Here is a 9,099-nt window from a genome sequence, read left to right on the forward strand (position 1 = left end):
GAAGCTCGGAACTCCGCCTCTTTGACATTATTAATCAGTCATCACGCAACAGTATATAATATTTTGAAGTAAATATAAAAGGTCGAACGACCATCCTTTGTTCGATCATAGGTGGCGAAAGGGAGGGGACGCGCGCATTTGTCGATGCACCAGCTGTATGGATTTACGCAAGAATGTGGATGGTAGATGGGGAGGCTTTCTATTTTTTTAGAAAATGTTTGTCCGTGGTTGGCTTGAAGAAACAATGCGTTTGCGAACACACAAAACAAAACTATTTATTAGAACTCGACTCGAGCGGTGCGCGCTGGCGGCCGCTCATCGGCACGGTCCGAAGTCACGGCTGGCCGGTGCAAGCAGAAGAGGGCTGGGTAAAGGAGGAATGGAATGTTGAGAGGGTCGTTGGTCCTTGGTTCCCACGCGCAGCCCTTGCGAACACAACACCGCGGCGGGAATCACGCGCTGGTTGAGCGGGTCGTTGTTCCCCCTCGCCTACGCGTCTACGTGCAAGGCACAACAGACAGCATCCCCAGTTGCGCTGCTGTGCGGACTCCTCCCGAAGCGTTCATTTCAGAGCTTGTTGGAGACGCTACAAGACTTGTGACAGCTTCTTAAACCTTTCTTTAATTTCTTCCCTCATTAATTTTCTTTTTCATTGTGCTGTGCATAATTTTCTCTTGCGCCTATACATATCCATGTGCTCCGGTTGGTGCTTGCTACATATGAGTGAATAGCTGAGCTGTGAAATGTCGCCGGAGTACAGATTACAGCAACGGCGGGATACCATCGGCATTCTCGGACTCAGTGAACGCCGTCATCTTAGACCGTGAGTATATATCTTTGCAGCATGCCATTGCTTCATAATTGGTTCTATATAATCTCCTACCAGTCCCAAATGTTCTCTTTCCTTATTCTCCTCGAAACAACTGCGCGAAGCATGACTTCAAGAACTAAGCGAATTTTCGTCCGGGTTACATGCAAGCAAGTGCGTGGACTTATTTGCTGGCTGCGATATGAATAGCATTTGCGCCGAAAATAGAGGAGCCGTGCGTAACAGGTGTGTATGCCACCAACACGTGACATAACACTGCAGGCAGCCATTTGCGCAGTTTTTTGACTGTGCAGCGCGCCGCAATCAATTAGTAACCAGATACTATGCGCCCGGCTTTGTACATATATTTTGGACAGCCTCTCTTCTGCGCGCAGGAAGCCATGTTCACACAGTTTTTGGTTTTTGTTAAGAGTTAAGGGCAGTTTTTTTGTTTTCAGATGTACAGATGTACAGAAGTTTTGAAAACTGTTCGTGCCGTCTGTGCAAGCGAATTTTACAGTGGGGCAGACATGTGCGTGATGCCGCTTGATGATTAGGCTATAATTAAGTCATAATGAACCTCCACTTTTATAATGGTTAATATCATATTGAGGAATTGAAAGCCGTGAACAGCGCAAGTGAGCCCCTTTTCAAAATTTTCTTAATCGACGCCCCCCTTCTGAGCCCGCGCCTTCAGGTGAGGGCGTTATCAGAAAGCGGCGAAAATAGGAGAGCGATTTCGCTGACGCGCTTCGAAGGCGGGGGAAAATAACAATACAAGCAAAAAGGCACATCAGCCGTGTGTGCACTGCGTCCCTGTCACTGCAAAGTAAACAACGTGCACGCGGGACACATTGTACAAAACATTGATGGCCGGTATGAGGCAACCATATCGTCCGAAATATTGCTCGCGAAGCGCTCGATCACGGCGCGCACTTTCAGGCGAAATGGGACAGGCCGTCAGGTCCCCCTGTTCGGCAATTACAGCTCTTTGTACCTCACGTACCGTACCGTATGCATGAAGTGCACGCCATAGCCATCGTGCAAGAATGTTGAAACCGAAGCAGCGATCCACGTATTCTAATTCTATAGGAAATCATTTGGGAGTAGAAAAGAGCAACTTAATATGATGTGCATGGTTCTTTAATGAATGATATGTATAAATGAACGGTTGAATAGTTACAGTAATGGAGTGTTCCGCTATAATTGTTTACGGCCGTGACCGCAATAAACATTACTCATATTGCTCTTAGCTTTAAGCTCTGGCATTGATAAGCCTATCTAAAGAACCGACTGGCAGTGACAGGTTGTTTACAGCTGTTGATCAAAAGGTAGGCCATCATGCTATTATTGCAGGCATATTTGCTTCTTTTTGTACCTCTGTTTACTAAAACTTAATTTTGTTCCCCATTCCTAGGGACGCTGCACCTCTTACAACACTCACTGTTCAGTCGCTTTTATTCAAGTATACAAAAAGGAGGAAATGCGCATGCACTCATAGGATAGCCTGTCTTTCCGTTAACAGCTGCAAATAACACGCCACTTCTCCTCGGTACCTTGGACGAAGTTTTCAATGGGGTTACCTGAGATGCCTAGCAATTGCTGTAATATTTATACCAATCAATGCAGTGAAACAGAAAGGTAACACTGCATCACTTTAACTGCTGCATGCACCTATAAACGTGCCTTAATTTATTGCCTATTCTTATAGACGCAGGACCTCTTGCTATAGGCTTTGTTCAGTAAGCAACCGTCTTTCATTGCTTCAATTTCTATCTCTCTACCACTTTCTTGTTGCTCTGGGTGTGATCATTTGATTTCATTGTTCAAATCATATTGTTTTATCATGTGTGAATGATTTAGCCTGCACATACATGCTTTCATTTTTTTAGATGCGCATTGGGAGCGTTTTCTACGTAGAAATGGATCGATTGAGTTGTATCACTGGTGCGAAAACCGACAACCCCCAGAAGATATGTGTCCTGTGGTTGGAAGGGCAATAAAGAAGAAGAAAATCAGCGGAAAAGCCTGCCTAAAAAAAGGTAGCACTGCATCACTGTAACTGCTGCATGCACCTTTAAATATGCCTTATTTTTATTGCTTATTCTTATAGACGGTGGACCTCTTGCTATTGGCTTTTTGCAGAAAGCAACCGCCTTTCATTGCTTCAATTCCTATCTCTCCACCACTTTTTTGTTACTTCGAGTGTGATCCTTTGATTTTATTGTTCAAATCATATTATTAAATCGCCGGTGAATGATTTCGCCTACACATACATGCTTTCATTTTTTTTAGGTGCGCATCGAGAGTGTTTTCTACGTATAAATGGATCGATTAAGTTGTATCACTGGTGCGAAAACCAACAGTTCGGTACCCCCAGAAGATTTGTGTCTTGTGGGTGGCAGGGGTATAAAGAAGAGGATAATCAGTGGAAAAGCCTGCCTAAAAACTTACGAAGATGGCGCAAAAGCGAAATGCTGATCAGGGTTAGAGTCTGATTACTTCTGTTACCCCATTTCACTTGCTAGGTGATGTGACATATATGAAGCACCTTAGTATAATTTGTGTATACTCACTGAAAATTGTGTAGACATTAACTTTTTTCTTGTTCAATTATTTTGAGTGACGCACGAATTGGAATAAAACGAAGTCATCCACACATCTAATGCCCATAGACATTAGATGCGTGGATGAGCTCATTAATTGTGTTCCTATGTGAGCATGCAATAGTTTGTCGAATATATTAATATGTTAAAAGTTGATTTTTTTACTGTTAACCGGAGTAATACATATGCTCCATATCATAGCATTATTCGCCTGTAGTTTGTATCTGCTCTTTCCTAAATTGTATTCTACAAAGTATACGTGTCATCTCGTACGTCTATTTAACTAGTGAACAATTTGCAATCGAATCCCTTTTGTGATGTTTCAGCTACAAATAATGTATGACAGTTGTGACAATATAGGTAGCTGTAGGTATAACATATAGCGCGAAAATCTTTAATATATGCGATCATATTTTTATTCACCGCATTGGCTAAACCAGCCTGTTGAAGAGACGAAATGAAAACAAATATGGATGTCTTCGGACAGGAACAGTAATCGTGGTGCCATGACCATTTTTTTAATTAAATTTTCATATGTCGTGGGCTAATGTCTCGACACAAAGGAATGACCCTTAGGTTTGCCAGATGCGGCGTAGTATTCTCGAAAAAAAAAACGCCTATCACTAAAGCTGGAAAACGCCGTTTTTGTCGTAGAAACGTAAAATTTTGTCATCCGCTGTTTTTTAGTCACCGCATTTGGGTAACGTTTACTTGTATAAGAAGTATTAAAAGTGTGTTTCATTGATGCAGTTTATTTAGTAAAAAATCGCAAACTTTGCTTCAAGAACAACGCGCTACAAAAATGTTAATGTTCAACCTTACATACTGGCGTGACGTGTTGCGTTGTTTGCACTGAAATATTCTGTGTTTATTACGCAGGTCATATTGTTAATTTAAGGCAGAATTTGGAGACTCTAACCTTCTATGTGTGTTCTCTGTAACGCCACCAAAATTATTACGCTGGAAAGCGATTTGCTTATGATTGTAATTATAAAACTTACACATTGAAAAATCATCTTCAAAAATATAGTATTGTTAGTGGTGGTCAAAGCTGAGAAATGGAATAATATATTAATAACCTAGATTGAATACTATTGCACCTAGCAATAAAAAAGAATGCAGGACAGAAAAAAAGTTCAGCCTTCACTTGCGTTCTGCCATGAAATTGACAGAAATAGTGAATTAATACCATTTTAAGCTATATTAAGTATTTGTCCCAGAAGCACAAAAACGGTGTATAAGCGCTGACAATGTTTTAAATTTTACTTAAGGTAAAATGTAACTAAATTCAGCAAATACTAAATTGAAGTTTTGATGCCTATTCCATAAGGGGGAGCCATATAAGCACATCTATAGAACAAAAACAAGCATTGTTATTTTTCTAATATTACATTTTGCAGAATTCAATATATTTACTGACTGAAATTAACAAAGTACTTTGCATTGTTTCCACAGATTTGATAAAAATTGATGTTGCGGCCGTTTCTTCAATTCTAATCAGTTTTCCTTATTTTACCATTTTCTTACTTTTGTCCAATTTCAAAATAATATGCAGATACACACACAAATCTAGAGCTTCAATTTTTTTCAGAAATAAAGAATGGAACCTAGATAATGTAGAGAAATAGTTTCTGTGCCAAGATATTATTGGATCTTGCGAGAATGCAGGCTGAGTTTGGCCATTATCTGCACAAGCACTCGGTTTAATATTTAATGTTATATTTTTAAACAGTATAACGCAACACTTTTTAGTCCGTGATATTTTTGAGGTACTGAAGATTTTTGAGAGGGATTTGAATGAAAATCGAAGATGATCTTTTTTTAATTGCAGCAAATTTGCCCTTTACTGCTGTTCTCGAATTCTGAGCAATTTTGATGCGTTGTGGAGAACACACCTAGTGGTCTGGAGCTCCAGATACTGCCTGGAATTAAGAACATGCGTCAGGAAGTGAAAACATATTTAGTGCAACCAACCTAATGCATCATATGCCAGTACGTAAGGTTAAAAAGGAATATTTTTGCAGCGTATCGCTCCTGAAGAAAAGTGCGATTTTTTAATAACACAACTGCAAAAACAAAATAGGTTTCTAATGTGTTTGTAAATATAAAACCTGCATATATTTAGTGAGTAAAAAAGAGCAGATGACAAAATCATGGTATCAAAACTTGCAACATTTTGAAATGGCAAAAACAGCGTTTTCTACCTCTAGAGATACAGCATACAATTGTTTTTTTTTCGAGGGAACTACGCGTATCTTGAAAAACTAAGGTTAATTCTTTTGTGTCTAGATATTTGCCCACCACATATAAGAATTTCATTGGAAACGAAAGATGGCCATGGGACCTCGATTATGTTTCTTATCTAAGGCACCCATAATGCGCTGTGAGAAAGCCAATATCAAGGGCTTTTTTTTAAATTCCATATTTCGAACGGTTGTGCCATCTAAGAAAATTTGAAAGCTAGGCACACCTTAGGTGTCGCCAGCCCTCACTTTCTGTTACAGCTGCATTTGCTAAGCTGAATTAATGCGTTGAGTACTTTATTTTAGCCACGAATATAGCGCTATTACGTGTCAATTTTAAAGGAAGGCCGCAGTGACGCGATTCCTGTAGAATTTGTAAGTGAAATCTGTAAACCTTACAAATCTACCCATATATATGGTCTCTTGCAGGTTTTATTCAAGCTACATTACACCTGCTGCGCCCCATAGCTTGAGCCAAGGGTTATAAATAAACCATTAGAAACAGACGATGGAAACCGGTGGTGCATTGCTGGCAGCCACTTAGGACAGCGCAGAAAATTTTTATTTTGTACGTGGGGAAGTGAGGTTATTCGCTTCAAGTACTTAATATTCACTTTAGACAATAAATAGGACTTACAGAGTCGGTGAGCACGTTCGGAAACCCCTGTTTCAATATTTGCGGTTAGAAACCTCATGTGTACCTTTTTTTCCAGCTGCAGATAAATTCCGGGTTATGTAGATACCGAAACCGTTACCAGTCCATTCGCGCACCTCAACTGTGCTGCTCACAACATGATTTTGAGCGGACAAAACAACCTGCCGCTATGATTGCTAGCCCCATGCATGAGTAAGGGTGATATGCTGGCGATGGTTGCTTCGCGTCGGCCCTTTGGCGCACATGAAGGCTCGAGGTACAATGAGCGCGCCGAACTTTGCAATGCGGATAATGACTACAAAGCGGTAAGGATATAAATGAGTTTAACAGTATTTTTCAGCTGTAAAATACAAATACAGTCTTGTTGGACGATGTGCTGGCGCGGACGAAGAAACCATAGGCAACTTGTAGGTCTAACGCTACACAGGGCTGTCGAGCCAAGCCAAGTCCTCAATTGTATTGTCCGGGAATCAGATTTCTGTATTTTCGTGGTTTCCTATTGTATCTGGCGTTCAAAATGCAGACGTGAGGGTTCTCTATCACAAATAATCAAACGTGGATTGTGCCGGTACTCTTCAAAGTAGCAACACCATTTATTGTGTAAGTCATTAATCAGTAATTTCGGTAAATAATGTCAATAAGGATTCCAAACAAAACCTTTTCTGTGGCGCTCAAGGTAGCTTCCAGCAATATATATCTGGTTTCCTTTGCCTGCCTCCGAAATGTTTTTTTTTTTTATGGCTTGGATAAAATTTGCTTGGACAAGCAGTATATGCGTAAAAATGATGCACCTGTGACCTACCCGTTTAAGTGAGCTCCCGTTTAAGTGAACTACCCACAAAACCAGTCAAAAGCGTATATCAGCTAACCAGCGGCCAGTGCAGCAGTCGTGGGCTTAGATCGCTTGTGTATATTATATCTAGCCATTTAAAGAAAATGCAAATGGTTGCCGAACATTCTCTTGGTAACGATATTTTGTATAAACTGTTTGCACATCGCAGAAAGCGTAGGAGCGGCAAAAAAACTAGCGCGCCAGTCATATGCGGAGACTGCCAACAATCAAGCACTAATTCCTAGTGTGGGATGAAACACTGGCTGTCTCAGCCATATTGCTGTGGAGGCGATCAAAATGCAACAGGGCACATGCTATGCAATGTATGTGCGTCTTTCATCCTAATAAACCCAAGGCAGCTGAAACTAATCTGGAACTCATCAGTATAGTGTTTCTCATTGACCATAAATTTCGGTACATGAATCCTGGAATTTTCTACATCTTCCTAAAATAATGCACGCGATTTTATATGTCTCGTAATAGTGTTGTAAATTTTGTTTCTCATTGTTTTTGTGCAGGTGCCATTTGCGAAAAAGTTGGGGTGGACGATTTGGAGGCACACGCATTTATTCGCAGGTGGCTGCCTGGTTCCTGTGACAAGGGGGGTGGAAGAAAAAGGCGTTATGCTGAAACCTCCCCTGGCGAACCAGGCATGCCACCTGTGAATGCAATTGCAGGGTCAGTCCCCTCACTACGCCTATGAGTGTGCCCTCCAGCTCCCTGGCCCCTTCCACTTCCCGAGAGCCCGCCCTGCCCTGACCAACCCTGCCACTGCCCCGCTAACTGCTGCTGTGTGTGCCCTCAGCGCTGGCTAGTAACAACTGCCGTCTATAGTAACAATTGCAATAAATATTATCTTTTTGTGAACCATGCCCTTGTTTTGTGAACATCTACTGGTTGCTCATGAGCGACAATTTGAATTTATGTGGCCACTCCTATTTGAAAGGCCATAATTGTCCCAGCAAGTTCGATGTGCTGTCACGAATATGGGTAGAATGAAAAAGGCTGCATTTTATGGCCTGCACAGGCAGTGCCACAAAATGTGTAATCTTGACATCATCAATGGCACATGAATGGAGTAGCCGGTGTACGCATAAACCATTAGATTAATATTGGTATCGACAATATGCGGCATGAATGGAGTAGCCAGTGCACCTGCAATGGCTAACCATTGGTATGATATTGGCATTGTCAATGGGCCATCAATGGAATAGCTGGTATTAAACAAATATTGGTAATACAATGATGGTATAATGCTGGACAGTATTGGCAAGAATCATGGTGCATGAATGGAAAGTCTAATATTGTGCCTACATTGGTGGCTCCAGCTTGGTTGAACACTGGACCAATCTTGGAACGAAAGATGGGCCAAGAATGGAGAATGTAGTAAAATGCCCAAATGCCAATATCAGTCCAATATTGATGCCATTCTTTTCCAGTGATGAACCATTGTTGGACCAATGCTGGTGTGCTGCTTGGGTATGTTGACGATTTTTTAGTCATTGTGGGTAAGGGAGCTGCTGTGAGTCAAAGTGTGGAAAGTGTGCTTTCTATTTTTAAGATACAAGGAAAAGGGCTTACGTTTACTCATGAGCTGCCGGTGGACAACAAATTGCAGTTTCTTGATTTAAATATGAAAATTTGTAATGGGGAAGTGTGTTGGAAGTATTTTCCCAGGGCTAAAAAAGAGCTACTTCTATATGGTTCAGCCATTCAAAGACTATAAAAAGAGGGATAGCTTCCCTTTGTTTGGAGTCGGCCTTGTTAAAATCATGTGTACATATGGCAGAGGAAAGCTTTAATAATCAATTACAAAGACTTGATGCGGCTGGTTTCCCGGGTATGATTATATGTGGGGTGGCAGAGTCTTTGCTTCAAAAAATGAAAGGGAAAAAAAGATCGCCAGATATGTTGAGGAATAAACGACCACAACTGATCCCCTATATGCATAGAGT

General features: G+C 41.1%; 1 long non-coding RNA gene across 2 annotated transcripts; it reads left to right on the forward strand.

The window, feature by feature from the left end:
• Window positions 1-542: 542 nt before the first annotated feature.
• On the forward strand, window positions 543-8,008 carry LOC146173781 (uncharacterized). 2 transcript variants are annotated; one of them, XR_014701721.1, is made up of 4 exons: window positions 543-823; window positions 2,701-2,850; window positions 3,104-3,294; window positions 7,663-8,008. It is a non-coding gene; the product is annotated as an uncharacterized LOC146173781 (long non-coding RNA). The 2 variants fall into 2 exon arrangements; XR_014701722.1 differs by lacking the exon at window positions 3,104-3,294 and having other exon boundaries at window positions 547-823.
• Window positions 8,009-9,099: the final 1,091 nt, after the last annotated feature.

The sequence above is a fragment of the Amblyomma maculatum genome, chromosome 11 (genome assembly GCF_055883805.1).
Source record: "Amblyomma maculatum isolate TAMU_Amacu chromosome 11, ASM5588380v1, whole genome shotgun sequence".
In the NCBI taxonomy this organism is placed as follows: Eukaryota; Metazoa; Arthropoda; class Arachnida; order Ixodida; family Ixodidae; genus Amblyomma; species Amblyomma maculatum.